The following is an 18526-nucleotide window of genomic DNA, read 5'->3' on the forward strand; positions in this document are numbered from 1 at the left end:
TGTAACCAACGTAAAGTCTTATATATGCGCCTTCGCTGAGTGTTGATGCTTACCTGGATGTTTTAGTGACTTACTGATCGATAAGCTGACTGGTCGTGATTGATTGATTGATTGATTAGCAGATCGATTGGTTGATTAACATATTGACGGGAAGATTGATTGATTAATTGATTGGCAGAATAACAGATTAACTGAAAGATTGATTAACTTATTAACCGATGGATGGATAGATTGACTGATTGACTGATTAATAGACCGGCAGACTGCCAGTTTAATTAAATGATTGATTGATTGATTGACTGAATTATTGATTGAGTGATTGATCAATTGACTGACTGATTGATTGATTAATTGATTGATTGATTGATCGAGTGAGTGAGTGAATGACTTGTGTAAAGATAAACTAAAGCAAAGAGGCATAGCAAAATAGTTGTATCGTCACCAGTTGGAAAGGCTTGGAAAATTATGCTGAAGAGTGGAGAGGCTGATAATTCAGGGAACTTTAAATGTCGCTATGTATGTAGCTATGCTTGTATGTATATCTACCTCTGTATCTATCTATCTATCTATCTACGTCTATTGCGGGACAGTACTGAAGTGTGTAGCTTTGTCATATTGGAGTGTGAAGACGCGAGACCAAGGGCGTTATCGTTGGATGGCGGACAAGACTGTGACTGCGAGGACGGCACCGAAAAAGAGAGAGAGAGAGAGAGAGAGAGAGAGAGAGAGAGAGAGAGAGAGAGAGAGAGAGAGAGAGAGAGAGAGAGTCCCCATACAAAACCCAGGTGCAGGGGGTCGCCATTCATAATATGTCGTCTGACCACTTGTGACGTGACCAAAACCAAGGCCTGAGGTTACACGCTTAATTTTAGGCAATTCATTTCTTCTTCTTCTTCTTCTTCTTCTTCTTCTTCTTCTTTTTCTTTTTCTTCTTCTTCTTTTTCTTCTTCTTCTTCTTTCTTTCTTATTTTTTCTTACGTCCCTCGAATGCATTTTAACGACTCGAACAAGTGTGCAGAACTTTCATCAAAACCACTGAGCTGAGATTCGTTGAGGCCACGTTAGGACACCCATGACTATCCTCTCTTTCCATGTGTGTGTGTCTGTGTATGTTTGATGCAGAGGGTGATCATGAAGGATATCTTTTCTTGTATCACCTTCACTCGGATGCCGTGACCGAACGAGGAAGAATAAAGCTTAACAACCTGATACGCGACTCAGAGGTTCACATCCTCAGCGTTTCGGATGATATATTATAGACGCTTGGTGGAGTATCTGCCGCAGTTTCCTAGTTAGTCAGCTGATGTTGGTCTATAGCCACACTTGCTACGCACATGTGGACTAGTAATTCGCTTTCACACACACACACACACACACACACACACACACACACACACACACACACACACACACAGCCTTCCTTTTACCATAAATACCTCCTTTATACAAGAGGGGAGTATAAAGTCACCTCGGGAACTCAATATGACATTTCTTAACTTTTTACGTTTGTATATATATATATATATATATATATATATATATATATATATATATATATATATATATATATATATATATATATATATATATATATATATATATATATATATATATATATATATATATTTTTTAATGTAGGAGAGGCATATATTCTCTCTCTCTCTCTCTCTCTCTCTCTCTCTCTCTCTCTCTCTCTCTCTCTCTCTCTTTGTTTAACCCTTGTTCCGTCGTTTCTCTTTACCATAACACACACACACACACACACATCACCGCCCTTCCGCCCTCCACTCCTAGTCGTCGTCGTCCTCGCTCGCTTCCTCCCACACGCCATTTTTCGCCCTGAACCTTTTCGCTCACTCGCACCTCAACACCAAATGTATCAATACCGTGAGTGGCGCCGAACTGGAGCCTCGGAAAAGGTGACTCAGGGGAGGAAGAATAGCGGGGAGGGAAAGGGGGAGGGGGGTGACATTCGATGAGTTGTCTGGGTCTCCCCTCGCCTGCCTCCACCCAAGCTCCACCTCCCTTCCCCGCATGATCCACCTTCCCCTTCCCTCGCCTCGCCTTGCCTCGTCTCCCTGCAACGCCACACCGAGAGAATGAACTTAACTAGGTGGGTTTGCGTTATGCATTTACTCATCGTGTGTGTGTGTGTGTGTGTGTGAGAGAGAGAGAGAGAGAGAGAGAGAGAGAGAGAGAGAGAGAGAGAGAGAGAGAGAGAGAGAGACCCATGCGTAATGTAGATAATATAGGATTAGAAGGATTAGAGCGTTAGATAATTCGTGCAGTTGTCTCTTTTTTCTTAATTTATTGGTAAACAGGATTACTGGTCTGCGCCTCGCTTCTTTTGTACATTGCAAAATCATAACTCGTCGACTTCACTCCGTACCTTTTCTTTGCTAGTGTGTGTGTGTGTGTGTGTGTGTGTGTGTGTGTGTGTGTGTGTGTGTGTGTGTGTGTAAGGTATTTCCTCTTCGACTGCGAGCTTCTTGGAAAAAATAATCCTTGCGGTGCCTGTGCATGTGTACCTGGCGTCTGCATGGGAAGTGTGTGTGTGTGTGTGTGTGTGTGTGTGTGTGTGTGTGTGTGTGTGTGTGTGTCCTTCCCCCGTCTGTCATTCTTCACTACCTTCCTTACCCTATCCTCCACTTCCTCTGCCTTTGTTACCCTTGCCTCCCTCCCTCCTCAGCCTTCCTTCTTCTCTTTCATTGTTACTCTTTCCTCTCTCCTCTACTCGCCTCAGTCACTGTCAACCTTCCCTTCTTCCTTCTTCACCACCTTTCTCCTTTGCTTATATCACATTTATTCATGTCTCCCTCCTTCCTCTTCCCTTCACCTCTTTTCTTGTCAAAATCTGTCACTCTTCCCTTCCTCCTATGGTCTCTGTCACTGTTATTCCTGTCTCTCTCCTTCCTCATCCTTACCCTCTTTTTTTTTTGGCATAGTTTGTCATTCCTCCTTTCTCTCTCTGCTTGTCTCTGTCACTGTTAATCATACCTCCCTCCTTCCTCTTCCCTTCCTCCTTTTCTCTTTCCTTCCTGCTATGCTCTGTCACTGTTACTCATGCCGTCCACTTTCCTCTCCCTTCTTTCTCTTTTTCTTTCCTTCCTGCTATGGTCTGTCACTGTTAATCATACCTCCCTCCTTCCTCTTCCCTTCCTCCTTTTCTCTTTCCTTCCTGCTATGCTCTGTCACTGTTACTCATGCCGTCCACTTTCCTCTTCCTTCTTTCTCTTTCTCGGCTTCATCTGCAGTGACGTAGCTAATGGTATTGCAGAAGTGTGTGTGTGTGTGTGTGTGTGTGTGTGTGTGTGTGTGTGTGTGTGTGTGTGTGTGTGTGTGTGTGTGTGTGTGTGTGAGACAAAGACAAAAAAAGCCTAAGAAAGTTCCAGTCATCGGGAGAATATTGTTTTGCCATTCGCTGTTGTATTGACTTTTCAGGACAAGCAGGTGAGGAGGAGGAGGGAGGACCGTGGCTTTTCATGGTAACCAAATGTGTATGTGGGTCACAAGTAGCTATAGCAACCTGTTACCCTCCCCTCACCTTGTACTCCCCCTCCCTCACTCCCCCCTCAGCTTGCACGCTTTGCCCACCCACCACCACAACCACACACAATCAGCTACAACCAGACAGAACAGACACGAACAACCCAACGTCATTCCCTAACCCAACTAAAGAAGGAGAATAACACCAACACCATTAATGCTGATGTACGTACGAAATAAATCACACACTATCACAACCTGTCTCCCTCCCCCTCACCTTGTACTCCCCCTTCCTCGTTCACCCTTCAACTTGCATGCTTCACCTCCCCCCCCCCCCACCCCCCCTACACACACACCATTTAAAATCAGCCACAGCGAGCCAGAACAGTCACGAACAACTCAACGTCATCCACTAAGCCAAATAAAGCAGGAGAATAACCCCAAAACCACTGCGCGCTTTAGGAAACTCATCAGTAATCACGTGACTTGTTAAGGTTGGTATTGTTAGACATTTCCGGCTCGCCCGTCAACTATTTCTAAAGGTAAAAAAAAAAAAAAAAAAAAAGTAATACGCGTTCTCATGAGTGTTTTTTTTTTTCACGTTTACTGTACACAGTATTTGCCATATTTCCACCAGGGTCATAAAACTACCCGTGGAAAGGCCGTCAACTCCTAGGAAAGCCTTGTCAAATGTGCGAACTTGAGCATTGAAATGTTTAAGAATACGTTGAGTGAGTTCTTGCCGCCTGCATTCAAGTAACCCGTTCAAACACTCAGTCAGAAGTATTACACAAGTATTACATTATAAACAGTCCGTAGGAAGTGGATTGCGGTACAACAGCGGATGTAAGAGGCTGCAGCAAGGAAGGAGTAGATGTAGGAGAAGTATGAACGGAGTATTCTAAAGTGGCAGGGCAGCGAATAAACAGGTTGCAGCAGGGAAAGTTAATAGCTGTAGATGTAGGAGGGACGGGGTTTTCGAAAGTGGGACGTATTTAATTGTGGCAGATCAGCGAACAGAGAAGCTGCAGCAGGGAAAGTGAATGACTGTAGATGTGGGGGTAAGATGAACGGAGTATCCTAAAGTGTGATGTATCTGAGCCACGGATAAATGCCTGTCACACAAATCCTGATAAGAATACAAACGTGGAGATTACGAAAATGACTCAAGAATCGATCTGTCCGGAGCGTGCCAAGGGTTATCTGCGAGGTCTTTACTGCTGGCTTCCTTGAGTTAGCCATGTGACTTCGCACGCGATCGAGAAAGTCAAAGAAATTATAGGACTGAGGTTGGTATTCTCAGACACTTTCGCCTCTCACATCAACTTATTTATAAAGGCCGATCAGTCAAGTTCAAATGATTTTTTTTTTAGGTTCATGGTACAGAAGAAAGGTCAAACTACCATCAGGGTTATAAGACTACTCTTGGAAATGCCCCAAACTCCTCCGCGAAAATCTTATCATATGTGAGCCCAGAAATGTTTGAGAATATAGGTCTAAGTGTACATAAACCAAGAGGGGTGAAATTAGGGTCATATACACTTGTGGCGTGATAATGAAAAAAAAAAAGTGAAAAAAAAAGGACATGCCAATATGCGCACCACCGCTCGGAATAGAGGCAACACGTTAATTTATTATTTTCCACATGAGCTATAAATGTGTGTTTTAAGATGTAGGAGAGATACCAGTTGGGGGGAGAGAGAGAGAGAGAGAGAGAGAGAGAGAGAGAGAGAGAGAGAGAACAAATTTAGTTCCATCATTAACGTCATCATTAAATACAGACGAGTTATGGACTGGAGTGTTTTACAGGAGAGAAAAAAAGCAATGCCGGCCGTGATGGTTGTATTAATTAAAGGAGCGTACAGGTGTGCATGTGGCAGGGCACGAGAATAATCTTTAAAACAATACCAGACTGTTCGTTAGTGTGAATCTTCTCTGGCAGACGAAAATATGACAGTTAAGTTACAAAGAATGAAATATATACACCTGTGTAAGATAAGACACAAAATACGAAACTCAACGCTTTAAAGAATCGTAATAAATAAGTAATTGAGGAGCCTTTAGGATATGAAAGAGCAACGCAGTAAGGAGAGGAAAAAATAGAAGTTAGTGTGTTAGGTAGATAAGATAATGAAGCACTTGGCGGTTAAACACTGATAAGCGACAGTTTGTGAGCGATAATCGTAAATGCAGAAAGGATACGGCAACGGGGGCGTGATAAGGGAAAGATAAGGTTGCTTCCATTAGACGGATCACTAAATCACTGAACTCAGCGTTTTGGGAATGATGGAAATCGGTTTGAAAAATGAAACATGTACAAGAGAGTGGAAACAGAATAATGAATGATAAATATTAATGCAAGAGAGATGAATGCAGAGCTAAACATTTTGGAAGCAATGAAAGAAGATTTGTAGTTAAGAATTTCATACCAAAGGGGAGAGAAGGTGGTGAGAGTTGGAGAGAAAAGGATTATAAATATGTGAGACAGAACTCCAAGAATACAGAAGAATAGTATAGAAGAGAGAGAGAGAGAGAGAGAGAGAGAGTAAGGACAGAATTAAAATGACAAAAGCGTGTGTAAGACAGTATGGAGAGGGTGCCTGACGCGGAAGAGACCGTTCGGGTGCAGAAACTTGTAGAAACAGCAGGATCTACCCATGTATTGATCGTGTAGCAATTACCTCGTTCCGTCTGCTGCCCGTGTTGCTAGCTGTTCTTTCTTTCTCTACTTCCTTTCCTTCCCTCTCTGTTGCTGTTCTTTCTTTCTCTACTTCCTTTCCTTCCCTCTCTGTTGCTGTTCTTTCCTTCACTACTTCCTTTCCTTCCCTCTCTGTTGCTGTTCTTTCATTCACTACATCCTTTCCTTCCCTCTCTGAAGCTGTTCTTTCTTTCTCTACTTCCTTCCCTCTCTGTTGCTGTTCTTTCTTTCTCTACTTCCTTTCCTTCCCTCTCTGTTGCTGTTCTTTCCTTCACTACTTCCTTTCCTTCCCTCTCTGTTGCTGTTCTTTCCTTCACTACTTCCTTTCCTTCCCTCTCTGTTGCTGTTCTTTCTTTCTCTACTTCCTTTCCTTCCCTCTCTGTTGCTGTTCTTTCTTTCTCTACTTCCTTTCCTTCCCTCTCTGTTGCTGTTCTTTCCTTCACTACTTCCTTTCCTTCCCTCTCTGTTGCTGTTCTTTCTCTACTTCCTTTCCTTCCCTCTCTGTTGCTGTTCTTTCTTTCTCTACTTCCTTTCCTTCCCTCTCTGTTGCTGTTCTTTCTTTCTCTACTTCCTTTCCTTCCCTCTCTGTTGCTGTTCTTTCCTTCACTACTTCCTTTCCTTCCCTCTCTGTTGCTGTTCTTTCCTTCACTACTTCCTCTCCTTCCCTCTCTGTTGCTGTTCTTTCTTTCTCTACTTCCTTTCCTTCCCTCTCTGTTGCTGTTCTTTCCTTCACTACTTCCTTTCCTTCCCTCTCTGTTGCTGTTCTTTCTTTCTCTACTTCCTTTCCTTCCCTCTCTGTTGCTGTTCTTTCTTTCTCTACTTCCTTTCCTTCCCTCTCTGTTGCTGTTCTTTCTTTCTCTACTTCCTTTCCTTCCCTCTCTGTTGCTGTTCTTTCCTTCACTACTTCCTTTCCTTCCCTCTCTGTTGCTGTTCTTTCTTTCTCTACTTCCTTTCCTTCCCTCTCTGTTGCTGTTCTTTCCTTCACTACTTCCTTTCCTTCCCTCTCTGTTGCTGTTCTTTCCTTCACTACTTCCTTTCCTTCCCTCTCTGTTGCTGTTCTTTCCTTCACTACTTCCTCTCCTTCCCTCTCTGTTGCTGTTCTTTCTTTCTCTACTTCCTTTCCTTCCCTCTCTGTTGCTGTTCTTTCCTTCCCTCTCTGTTGCTGTTCATTCTTTCTCTACTTCCTTTCCTTCCCTCTCTGTTGCTGTTCTTTCTTTCTCTACTTCCTTTCCTTCCCTCTGGTGCTGTTCTTTCTTTCTCTACTTCCTTTCCTTCCCTCTCTGTTGCTGTTCTTTCCTTCACTACTTCCTTGCCTTCCCTCTCTGTTGCTGTTCTTTCCTTCACTACTTCCTCTCCTTCCCTCTCTGTTGCTGTTCTTTCTTTCTCTACTTCCTTTCCTTCCCTCTCTGTTGCTGTTCTGTCTTTCTCTACGTCCTTTCCTTCCCTCTCTGTTGCTGTTCTTTCTTTCTCTACTTCCTTTCCTTCCCTCTCTGTTGCTGTTCTTTCTTTCTCTACTTCCTTTCCTTCCCTCTCTGTTGCTGTTCTTTCTTTCTCTACTTCCTTTCCTTCCCTCTCTGTTGCTGTTCTTTCCTTCACTACTTCCTTTCCTTCCCTCTCTGTTGCAGTTCTTTCTCTACTTCCTTTCCTTCCCTCTCTGTTGCTGTTCTTTCCTTCACTACATCCTTTCCTTCCCTCTCTGTTGCTGTTCTTTCCTTCACTACTTCCTTTCCTTCCCTCTCTGTTGCTGTTCTTTCCTTCACTACTTCCTTGCCTTCCCTCTCTGTTGCTGTTCTTTCCTTCACTACTTCCTTTCCTTCCCTCTCTGTTGCTGTTCTTTCTTTCTCTACTTCCTTTCCTTCCCTCTCTGTTGCTGTTCTTTCCTTCACTACTTCCTTTCCTTCCCTCTCTGTTGCTGTTCTTTCCTTCACTACTTCCTTTCCTTCCCTCTCTGTTGCTGTTCTTTCCTTCACTACTTCCTTTCCTTCCCTCTCTGTTGCTGTTCTTTCCTTCACTACTTCCTTTCCTTCCCTCTCTGTTGCTGTTCTTTCCTTCACTACTTCCTTTCCTTCCCTCTCTGTTGCTGTTCTTTCCTTCACTACTTCCTTTCCTTCCCTCTCTGTTGCTGTTCTTTCCTTCTCTACTTCCTTTCCTTCCCTCTCTGTTGCTGTTCTTTCTTTCTCTACTTCCTTTCCTTCCCTCTCTGTTGCTTTTCTTTCCTTCACTACTTCCTTTCCTTCCCTCTCTGTTGCTGTTCTTTCCTTCTCTACTTCCTTTCCTTCCCTCTCTGTTGCTGTTCTTTCCTTCTCTACTTCCTTTCCTTCCCTCTCTGTTGCTGTTCTTTCTTTCTCTACTTCCTTTCCTTCCCTCTCTGTTGCTTTTCTTTCCTTCACTACTTCCTTTCCTTCCCTCCCTCCTCTCCCTCCGGCTTCAAACACGATTAAACTGCACTTTCTTTTTCTCTTCTCTCTTTCTCTCTTTCTCCTTTTATTGTTCCTGTTCTCAACGTTCTACCTTTCACGTTCTCATATTTCATACTAACTCTTTCCTAGTCTTCGTTCTAATCGTCTTCCTTATCCTCATTCTCATCCCTCCTCTAAGTCCCTTCTCTACTTCTTCTTCACGTTCATCCAGGGTCATTCACACACACACACACACACACACACACACACACACACACACACACACACACACACACACACACACACACACACATACACACACACTACATTAATATTTTTCATCGTCTTCGTGTTTAATATCACTTTCCCTTTACGCTGATTTTCGGCTCTGATGATTGGCACGCCCTTTTGTACGGGAGCAACACCAATTTCATAAACATTCTCTTACACACACACACACACACACACACACACACGAAGTGTACATCGATCTCAAGTTTAAAGAGCAACCTCTTCTTATACTGTGTGTGTGTGTGTGTGTGTGTGTGTGTGTGTGTGTGTGTGTGTGTGTTCAGGGCCGGAGGATCGAGAGGATCGTATAATATGCTGCCCTGCGTGTCGTTGGTGTAGGGTGAGCGTGAACATGGAAATAAATGAATTTGTTTGTTCCATGTTCCTGCAGGCGAGGGTGCTCAAGTATTTCCACGCATCAAATAATACTCTGAATATTGGAAAAAAATATTGATATCCAGTTTTTCCTCGTATTTGTTCTGTTTTTTCCTTTTTTTTTTCTTCTTTGTTTGTCTTCCTCTTCTTCTTCTTCTTCTTTTTTCTTCTTTTTCTTCTTATTTTTTCTTATTATTATTATTATCATTTAATAATAATAATAATAATAATAATAATAATAATAATAATAATAATAATAATAATAATAATAATAATAATAATGATGATGATGATGATGATATGATGGTAATAATAATAATAATAATAATAATAATAATAATAATAATAATAATAATAATAATAATAATAATAACAATAATATTAATAATAATAATAGTGATATCATTATTATCATATTAGTATTAGTAATATTACTACTATCTTCTGTAATGTGAAATCTTTTTATTTATTATCTCTGTGCATTAAAAGGGGATTACATGGATTGGAGGTGGAGCTCCGGGACCCGATGGTCTGCAAACTTTTATATTCACATGACGCAAAAGATGCACGAAAAGTTTATTATATTTCATCTATGTTCCATTATTTTCCTGTATGCTTTTCTATCCTCATCGTCTTCATCAACACGTTAATTATCCTCATCGATACCTCCCTTCAACCATCCATTCAACGATCCATCTAGCCAACCATTCACCTTACAACCCATCTATCAACCATTCCCTTCATTAGGTCAGTCACCCATTCCCCTATCCGCCCATCGATCCAGCCAGTTTGTCTTGAGCCACTTCCCCTAACAATTGCCTCTTTTGTCCTTTGGCAGCTGGAGAAACAGAAGCAGAGGCGGACAATAAAGACAACAGAGGACCATCAAGTGAAGAAGGACCCCCATCTATCCACCTATCCATCCCAGGCGAGCCGCTCTTCTATCCCCATCTACCCTGTCTCGCCTCGCCCCATCCCGCAGCCCACTCAACACCCCTCCACCACCACCACCACCACCCTTATTGATTCCGCCGCCTACCTCTCCCAGCTGACGCAAGTAATTATGTTTGTGCACGTTGACAGCGAACCCGAAGAAAAAGCTTTACTCAATTACAGAAACGTCCATGTTATTGTCCTTCCCCCTGCTGTGTGTGTGTGTGTGTGTGTGTGTGTGTGTGTGTGTGTGTGTGTGTGTCTCCCCTCTCCGAAGTCCCCGAGAAGACCAGACCAACATCACGAGCCTTGCCGAGTCACTGGAGACTGGCGGATAAAGTTACAATTGGTCCCTCGTCTTTGGCCTCGGTCAGCACAGATGAGATCGTACTGATATGTGACGCTTATAATATCGCCTTCGTCGGGCCGAGAAACGTGAGGGAAAAGGGCTGCGGAGAGAGGAGAGAAAAGAAAGGAAGGTGCAAGGGAGAGAGATTATGTGGAGGAGTTGGGCTAGAAGAAACGGCAAAGAAAGGAAAGAAGGGAAGTTACAAGGGAGAGATAGATAAGGACGGGGTAACCGGCGTGGAAGAGAAGGAAAAGGAGATAGCTAGATTCGGAGAGGCCAGGAAAGTTCGCGTGGAAGGGAAGAAACGTTAAGGAAAGGGCTGGAAAGAAAGGAAAGGAAGGTGCAAGAGAGAGAGAGATGCGGAGGGAGTCGGGATGGCGGTTGTGGAAGGGAAGAAACCTGAGGGCTGGCTGCAAAGAAAGGAAAGGAAAGAAAGGTGCAAGGGAGAAAGGTAGATGCGGAGAAGTCGGGATATAGTTGGCGTGGAAGGGAAAGGAAGAAAGATAGATGTGGAAGGGTTGGGCTAGCTGGCGTGGAAGGGAGGGGAAGGGAGAGAAATTTGAAAGGGTCGGGCTAGCTGGCCTGAAAGGGAAGGGAAGGGGAGGGAGACCAGGTACAGATGGAGAGAGGAAGCCAAAGGAAGGGCGTTCAGTGAAGGAAATAAGAGAGGAAGGAAAGACGGAGAGAAAAGGAAAGATAGGAAAGGAAAGAATGAATAGGGAGAGAGTCAGAGAAATCGGTGAAACAAAGGAAAGACATTGAGTAAATTAAATAAGAAAGGAAGAACAATTGGAGAGAAAGAAGAAGGAACAAGAAGAAAGAACTGGTGCAATGGGAAACGGGGCAGCAAAAGAAGAATGTTGTGCAAAGGAAATTAGAGCGGGATGAAGGACGGAGAGAAAAGGAAAGGAAGGAAAAAGTGGAAAGGGCATAAGGGGAAGAATATGCAGGATAGAGTGCATAGGGCGAAGAGTGATGCAGATGGTGAGAGAAGGGGCAGACTATGAGAGAGGAAGGAGAGATGGAAAGGAGAGAAAAGGAAGGAACGCAAAGAGTGAATGAGAAAAAAAATGGAAGAGGCATTGGTAGGAGAGAGATGTGGGCGGAGAAAGTAAGGGAAAGATACCAGAGGAAGAAAAGACGGGAAGGAGAGGAAAATAATATGCAAGGAATGGAGGAAGGGGAAGAATAATATGTCGGTGGTTCATATGGTTGGCGCAGATGGAGATTACGGAAAGAAGCGAAAGAGGGGAAAGAAGGAGATGAGGGAAACGGAAAGGAACAAGAAAAATATGGTAAAATACAAGCAAGGTAAAAACGAAAATAGTGTAAGGAAATAGAGGGAGATTAGGGAGAGGAATGAAAGAGGGGAAAGAATGAGAGGAGAGGGAAACGGAAAGAAACAAAAAAAAGGGTATTATTCAAGGTAAAAGCGAAAATGGTGTAAGGAAATAGAGGGAGATTAGGGAGAGGAATGAAAGAGGGGAAAGAATGAGAGGAGAGGGAAACGGAAAGAAACAAAAAAAAGGGTATTATTCAAGGTAAAAGCGAAAATGGTGTAAGGAAACAGAGGGGAAAGAGAACAGGCGATCTAAGTGGAAAAAATTGTAGGATGGAAAAGATGTGACTGTTCTTGAGAGAAAAAAAAAAAGAGAAAAAATGATGAAGATATTATGGAAAAAATTGTTAGAGGGTCGTGGAAGGAAAATGGTGGACGGACATAAGGAAAGGGAGGAGAAATAGAAAAATAAGAGAGGAAAGGGAGACAACGAATGGATTGAAATTATAATAAAGAAGGAGAGTGTATGAGAAAAGGAAAAGTGGAAGGTGGAGCGAGGAGAAAGGTGGAAGGATACAGAGAAGAAAAAAGAATAAAGCGAGAGGAAAGAAACATGTATGGAGTAAAGGAGGGGAAGGAACAGCTCTTGAGGGAGAAAAAAAGGAGTGAAAAGATTGTAAAAAAAAACAGAATAATGTAAAAATGAAAGAAAGTGAAGCGAGGAGAAATGGTTCAAAGAAATGCAGAATGAAAAAAAAAAGAGGATGGAAAATATAAACTTACGAAAGGGAGGGACAGTTCTGGGAGGGAAAAAAGAAGTGAAAATGTTATAAAAAAAAGAAAAGATAATGAAAAAAATGGAAGTGGAGCGAGGAGAAATGTATAAAATGAAAAGAAAAAAACGAGATGAAAATTTTTTGACAGGAATGGAGGGGACAGCACTGGGAGGGGAAAAAAAAAAGAGGTAATGAAGAAGAGAATACTGAGAGAGAAAGAGAGAGAGAGAGGAATATGGATGAGGGGATGATGATGAAGATGGAGGAGGGAAATAGGACCGGTGCTGGGGGAGATGACAATGTGTGGAGAAATAATATAGTGAAGATGAAGAGGGGAGGAACAGGGAAGATGTCGAGGAAAACAAAGGAGTGGAGATAACAAAGGAAGAGCAAGACGATACTAGTGGGAGGCAGGATGTGGCAGGAAGGAAGGAAGGAAGGGAAGTAGGAAGGAAGGATGGGAAGAAGGAAGGAAGGAAAGAAGGAAGGAAGGAAGAAAGGAAGGAAGGAAGGAACGAAGGAACGAAGAAAGAAAGGATGAAAGGAAAGGGGATGTTTATGAAGAGAGAAAGAAAAGAAAGAATTATGCGTTATAAGTGAAAATGTGGAAGGAAGGAAGGGAAGGAAGGAACGAAGGAAGAAAGGATGAAAAGGATGAAAGGAAAGGGGATGTTTATGCAGAGTTAAAGAAAAGAAAGAATCATGCGTTACAAGTGAGAATGTGGAAGGAAGGAAGGAAGGAAGGAAGGAAGGAAGGGAGGAAGGGAGGGAGGATGAAAAGAAAGGGGAAGTTAATGAAGAGAGAAAGATAAAAAAGAATTATGCGTTACAAGTGAAAATGTGGAAGGAAGGAAGGAAGGAAGGAAAGGAAGGAAGGGAGGAAGGAAGCAAAGAAGAAAGGATGAAAGGAAAGGGGATGTTTATGAAGAGAGAAGAAAAGAAAGAATTACGCGTTACAAGTGAGAATGTGGAAGGAAGGAAGGAAAGGAAGAAAGGAAGGAAGGAAGGATAAAAGGATGAAAGGAAAGGGAAAGTTTATGAAGAGAGGTAGAGGCGGAGAAGTCGGACTAGTTGGCGTGGAAGGAAAGGGAAGGGAGGTAGATGTGGAAGGGTCGGGCTGGCTGGCGTGGAAGGGAAGGGAGACCAGCTACAGATGGAGAGGGGAAGCCAAGGGAAGGGCGTTTAGTCAAGGAAATAAGAGAGGAAGGAAAGACGGAGAGGAAAGAAAAGGAAGGAACGGAAAGAATGAGTAGGGAAGAATCATGCCTTACAAGTGAGAATGGGTAAGGGAGGAAGGAAAGAAAGGAAAGAAGGAGGGAAGGAAGGGAGGAACGAGGAAGGGAGGAATGGAAAGGAAGGGTTTGGGGAAATATAGAAAGGAAAGGAAGAATTATGCGTTTCAAATGTGAATGGGGAGATGAAGAAAGGGAAAGAAAAAAATATAAAAATCCAAATAAGAAAAAATCGAGAGGGAAGATAAGAATACAAGAATACTAGAAATAATAAAAAAAAATAATAATCTCCGGGGATGTGGAAAAAGGGAAGGAAGAAGGTGAAGAAAAACAGATGGAAAGAAATAAACGTGGAAAAAAGATAAAATAAGAAATGAGTGAAAATATTGGAACTAATGAAAAATATATAAATAAACGACAGCACACAGAACGGATATGGATAGTAAGAAAAAAGAGAACGAACGAAAGAAACGAATCATGTAGCCTAAAAAAAAAGAATAAAATAGGAAATGTAAGAAAATAGCATAAACAAGACAAAAAAAAAAAAAAAAAAAAAAAAAAGAGGCAAGCTTTGTGTAGAAAAGAAGAGGATGATAAATAACGGTAATAGAGGACATAAAAGGAGGGGAAGAAAGAAGGGAGGAAGAGAGGAAGGAAGGAGGAAGAATGAGGAAGAAGGGCATATGTAGCGTGGAGCAGCGGTGGGAGAGAAGGTAAGGGAAGGGAAGAAGAGAAGGGAAGGGAAGGGAAGAAGGGAAGGGAAAGGAAGGGAAGAGAAGAAGGAAACGGAAGGGAAGGGAAAAAAGGAAGGGAAGAAAGGAGGAGAAGGAAAGGGAGGAAGGGAAAGGAAAGGAAGGGAAGGGAAGAAAAGAAGAAAGAGAAGGAAAGGAAAGGGAAGAGATGAGAAAAGAAGAGAAGGGGAAGGGAAGGGAAGAGAGGAAGAAAATGGAAAGGAAGGGAAGAGAAGAAAGGGGGGGAAGGGAAGGGAAAAGAAGAAAGGAAAAGAAGGGAAAGCAAAGGAAGAAAGGAAGAGATGGGAAGGGAAGGGAAAAAAGGAAGAGCAGGAAAGGGAAGGCAAGAAAGGAAGAGAAGGGAAAGGAGGAATGAAAGGTAAGGGAATTAAGGAAGAGAAGGGAAGGGAAGAAATGAAGAGAAGGGAAGGGAAGGGAAGAAAGAAAGGGAAGGGAAGGGAAAAGAAGAAAAGAAAGGAAGAGAAGAGAAGGGAAGAGAAGGAAAGGGAATATAGAAAGCGAAGGGAAGGGAACGGGAAGGGATCAGGTCAGGCAGAGGCAATGAGGGTGTGGAAGAAAGGGTGGAAGAGATATGAAGTGGAGGGATGGAAAGGGTAAAAAAAACGTAAAGTAAATATAAGCATAGAGGAGAAGAGGAGGAAGAGAAGGATGAAAAAGAAAGAAGAAAAAATTGTCATTGATGATGATGAGAATGATTATGGTGAGTTAGTTTCAGAGGATGAGGAGGAAGGAGAAAAGTGTTTAAGTATAGGGGAGAGAAAGAGGAAGAGGAGGGAAGTAAATAAAAAAGGAAGAAAAAAAATGTTGATGATGATGATGATGATGGTGATGATGACGATGCTGATGAGCCAGTTTCAGAGGAGGAGGAAGAAGGAGAAAAAGCGTTGAAAGTGTTGCAGGAAAATCTTTGAAGTCAGAGGCAAGAATACAATGTTTCAGAGTGTTACAGAGAGAGGAAGAAAATGGAGTTCATATTAAAGGAAACGTAATACCCGGAGGAGGAGGAGGAGGAGGAGGAGGAGGAGGAGCAATAAAGGAGATGCTACAAAGAATAAAGGAAGAGAAAAATAAATAAAAAAGTTTGGGTCGGGTGGGAAGGAGGAAAGGAACAAGGAAAAGAAATAAATAAAGAGGAGAGGATATTGGTACCCCCTCTCTCTCTCTCTCTCTCTCTCTCTCTCTCTCTCTCTCTCTCTCTCTCTCTCTCTCTAGCAGGCCCTGGAGAGCTCAGATCACAAGATGGAGGTGGGATTGCGCCGAGAACTCTGCCGTAACTTTAATCCCTTCCCTGGACTTCGATCTCGAGTCCTTTCCCCCAAGACACGGATGCTTACACCTCGCCCTGGTCCCCTTCCTCGTGGCCTAAAGAACCTTCGTGGGATGCAAAAACGAGTCACAGTGAACAAAGAGATGGAGTTAGCCTTTTTAAATGAAATCGAGTCACTGGAAGAGGTGGACTGTACTTGGGGGTCATTTTTACGTAGAATTCAGTGGGTCAAGGTAAAGAGGATGTACATGGAAAAAATACAGGAAGGTTTTTGTGTTACGCGTGTGTGTATAGAAAGGATTTTGTGTTACGCGTGTATGTAATAGGATTTTTGAGTGTTACTTTATGTGTTAAAGTAATAAATGAAAGCAAAATAAGTAAGAAACCGTGGAGATGAAAGTTAATTAAACAAAGAAATGCAAGAAAAATTGAAGTTAATGAAAAAAAAAAAGATTACGTGTGTTGGAGAGAGAGAGTGTTTGTTCAAGGTGGGGAACATGTCTAGCCATAATGTCAACCATTTCACGGCCTTGACACAGTGCATGTACAGTGTATTATGGCGTGGGTGACTGTGGCGAAACTCTCTCTCTCTCTCTTATCACTGATCAGTTTTCGTAATAAATGTGGCAAAAATAACTCCACAAAATCATCTGAATCGGAGGCGAAATTGTTGCGAAAATCCCGCCCGTATAATGGCGACTATCGGCCAGATAATCGGCGGGACCTTTTGTGTGTGAAAGGCTCGTTAGGTGAAAAAAAGTCCATTATTTTTACCGGAAATTTATACGAAAACCAGCACAGAAAGAAAAAAAATCACCCTGGGATATGTTCTACTTTCATTAGTTTTCCCATAATTTTCTTTTTACTTCCTTCGTGATTTTCTTCCCTACCTCGATGTAGCCAACGCAGGAACGAAAACAAAATATGCAGATATGCCTTTTTTTTTTTCCCCTGCAAAACGTGAATGCTTGCTTTGTGAGGCTTATAAGGACCCGCAACAGGAAGCTAAGACAAGTAATAAAAATCACCTTCAGCGACACAGTATTTCCTGGTGAAGTGTTTCAATTCAAGAGCCGATTAAGAGGCCATAAACACTGCTTACTATGAGCTGGCGATCAAGCGATCTTGCCCTCGCACCAGCAACGAGCGAAGTTTGGCTGATTGATGGTATTGTGCGAAGAATACAACGAAGAAGAATGGAGGTACTTGTCATCCCAACCCCCAACCAATATTTACAGGAACAGAAACAGATGTTTTCTGGGTAGGCGGTGGCTGAGTGGTTAGCGTGCGGGCCCCGCATTCACCGCGTGATGGACGACGCGGGTTCGAATCTGCCGCTACCACCTGGGATTTTTCAGTCACCGTCGAGTGGCTTAAGACTACCCACATGCTGTCCTGAAGGCCACCCATCAACCCGGACTCTAGAGGAAACCGTCCAAGTGAATCAGGAACGAGTTCCGGGGGGCAGCACGAGCTAAGATAATATGGCGCCACTTTAAAGCACTTGCCTACGCCATGACGGGATGGGGCCGACTACCATCCTGGCCCCTCAAGAAAGCTTACCGGCGCTATAGGCCGACACGTTAAAGAAAAATAATAATATGGTCTACTATCCTTTTATTTTTCGTTCAGCCTTTGCGTCGGTCGGCTTTCTTGATGATGCCTGATGATCGGCCCCAGTCCGTAATAGCTCAGACAATGTATTGCAGTGGCGCTATCTTGTTTAGCTCATGCTTCCCCCCAGAGCTAATCTTTGATCCTCTTTAAAGAGCTTACCTAGAGTCCAGGTTGACAGACGGTCATCAGGACAGCATGCGGGCAATCTTCGCCCATTCGGAGATGACTGAAAATTGTCAGCTTGTAGCGGCGGGAGGAACTCGAACCCTGGTCCTCCAGGACACCGTGCACGCTCGCTGACCACTCAGCCATCGCCTCCCCTGGCCTGTTTAGGTCTAAGCTTCCATGGTTCCTCCACAAACGATGGATGATTATCTATTTATGCAAGATATCTCAGTGAATAAGATTTTTTTTGCATTAATGATTTTAACGACTATGGCTGTAACACCACACTTTTCTTTCACTTCCCCGCCTCGGGGAGACTTCACTGGCCACGCGGCCCACCCGTGCATGGCCGGCCCGCCAATCCCATTCAGGCGACCGTAAAAGAGTCATTATCTGGAATTAAGTCGCCCGCCATTCTTATCGAAGTTTGCCGGAAGCTAACTTTATGATTCTCCAATAAAAACAATCTTCCTGCAAAATGTCAAAAGTAAGGTTAATATTAATCTTTATAAAACACATCATTCATATTGAAATTTCCTCAGATTTGACTTTATGAGTCTCAAATAAAAAGTCTTCCCGGAAAATGTCAAAGGGAATGATTAATGTGAATGTTTATTTTCAAGTCTCGCGTCGTTCTTATCATGATTTGCTCGAAGCTAATTTTATGATCCCCCAATAAAATATTTTCCTGCCAAAGGTCAAAAGTCATATTCAGTATTGATATATATCAGACAAAAAGCTGCAATCTTATTCGTCGACAGGAAAGTTCTCTTGCCATTGTTCGGAACATGATGACATATCAAATGAAAGGAAAATCAGTGGGCTGATCATGAAGACTCAACATGCTTTAATTAAGAACACTGAACTTGACAAAACTGGATTTCATTACCCAAAAGTTTTCGCTAGA

The 18526-nt window shown here is 42.7% G+C and overlaps 2 protein-coding genes across 8 annotated transcripts in view; one reads left to right on the forward strand and one right to left on the reverse strand.

Moving 5' to 3' along the window:
• The window catches only part of LOC126998917 (uncharacterized), a 73459-nt gene that overhangs the window by 28346 nt on the left and 26587 nt on the right, over nucleotides 1–18526 (forward strand). Inside the window, exons 1-2 of one of the 2 annotated variants that reach the window (XM_050861169.1) lie at nucleotides 1895–2113; nucleotides 10088–10306. The gene's annotated coding sequence lies outside the window, so the exon portion shown is untranslated. Of the gene's footprint in view, nucleotides 1–1894; nucleotides 2114–10087; nucleotides 10307–18526 lie in introns of those variants that run through there. The other variant, XM_050861170.1, reaches the window with a different exon arrangement.
• The window catches only part of LOC126998914 (putative mediator of RNA polymerase II transcription subunit 12), a 39545-nt gene that overhangs the window by 12204 nt on the left and 8815 nt on the right, over nucleotides 1–18526 (reverse strand). The window lies entirely within an intron of this gene.

This window comes from Eriocheir sinensis, chromosome 15, assembly GCF_024679095.1.
Source record: "Eriocheir sinensis breed Jianghai 21 chromosome 15, ASM2467909v1, whole genome shotgun sequence".
NCBI lineage: Eukaryota > Metazoa > Arthropoda > Malacostraca > Decapoda > Varunidae > Eriocheir > Eriocheir sinensis.